Source organism: Nanorana parkeri, unplaced genomic scaffold, assembly GCF_000935625.1.
Source record: "Nanorana parkeri isolate BGI_ZX_2015 unplaced genomic scaffold, ASM93562v1 scaffold2586, whole genome shotgun sequence".
Classification (NCBI taxonomy): Eukaryota; Metazoa; Chordata; class Amphibia; order Anura; family Dicroglossidae; genus Nanorana; species Nanorana parkeri.
Window position 1 is genome coordinate 62,190 of NW_017308854.1, and position 1,546 is coordinate 63,735.

The window sequence follows — 1,546 nt, forward strand, 5'->3', positions numbered from 1 at the left end:
CCCTAAATATTGTAGTGTATGTTTGTTATGTGTTTCCATTCACACAGCATAACGCAAATAAATTTAAAACAAAATATTTCTTGCCTTTTAGTTATTTTGTTGAAGCAGGCAACATGGCTGATTCCGGGTTTTTCTGAGCGCCTTCACAATGATCCGTCCTTGTAGAGAAAAACTTAACACTGACATTTGAGGATTGTGTTTCTGTCATTAACTTCATTAACATACGCATGCACAAGTCAGGGTTGTAATCTTTTAACCCCCTTACCCCTGACAACTGATCCTTACATTACAAAAGAAGGAAAAGGAAGAAGAAATGTTAACCCTTAAGAAGCCAAGAAACCCTAACCCAAGTGAAATTTAAACTGCAAGAAACATTTTTAGAATCTTTCCTTTTTTTTGTTTTGTAAATGGGAACATGTAACACATATAAAATAGGTGTTATCCCAATTTGGAAATACACTAAGTTTTATTTAACAAGTACTGTAGGTGGGGTTTTTAAAGTCTCCAAAACCAAAAATGTCATACAGTGCAGATTGAAAAGCTTTTCCTCCTTCAGTCTGGATAAGGAATATTGCTAATTGCACACCCACTGAAAGCGGCATTGTGTCTGAGGAAGAGCCAGAGCCCAGCTCTAGTTCTATTACCATTGTCACCTCTTCATGTGTATCCATGCCAACCTCCCTTATGGAAAGATGACTCATGGAAGATCTGTTTGCGTGTACAATCACACAGGTTTTCTCAAAGAAGAGCTAGAACAGAAACCTATATTGGATCTGCAAGGAAAGATGAATAGACTCAATCAGTAGATGAAATATATTGAAATGTACTATTCTCAGTACTGATAAAGAGCTGCGCATTCTGCAAACATATTATTATGTGCAGAGGTGTAATGAGAAGCACCAGGGCCCCGGCGGGAAAAAAAAACAGGATTTGATACTTTTTTTTTTTTGCAAGCACTATTTTTCTGACTGGACCAGGCCGCAGGCATTGATGTGCCTTGCGTTCCCGCGCAGCCGATCGCATTGCAACGTGAGGGCATGGCTGCTGTGCCTTTCACTTCAATTCACCGCCACGCCCCCTCCCACCCCACAACAAATTGAGTCAGCTGCAATGCGATCTAGTGCGTTCCGGCCACAATCGGACCGGAACGCACTGAGGATGCTGTGAACTAGCCCTTAAAGAATTTTATTAATTTTTGGTTGGAATTTTTTTTTTTAACCCTGCAAGACAATGACACATACACATGACACAAAAGCATATATACAATCAGTACCTACCTGGACCTGTTGCAGCTCTCCTCCAGAATGTCCTCACTCACGGCTCCCGATCTCTGTGCCTCCGGCTCCATGCTGCCAACTCCTGTACTCAGTCTCCACTCACTGACCACGCTGCCTGGACGTCCTACAGCAGGTATCCCGCCAGCTGCCTTACCACTCGCCGCGTTGCCTAGTGGGAATTGGAGTTCCCTGACAGGCCACTCCCCCCCCGCTACCACAGTCCACGTCCGCAAGTGTCAAAAACACAGCGGGCGGCGGGCAGCATGAGC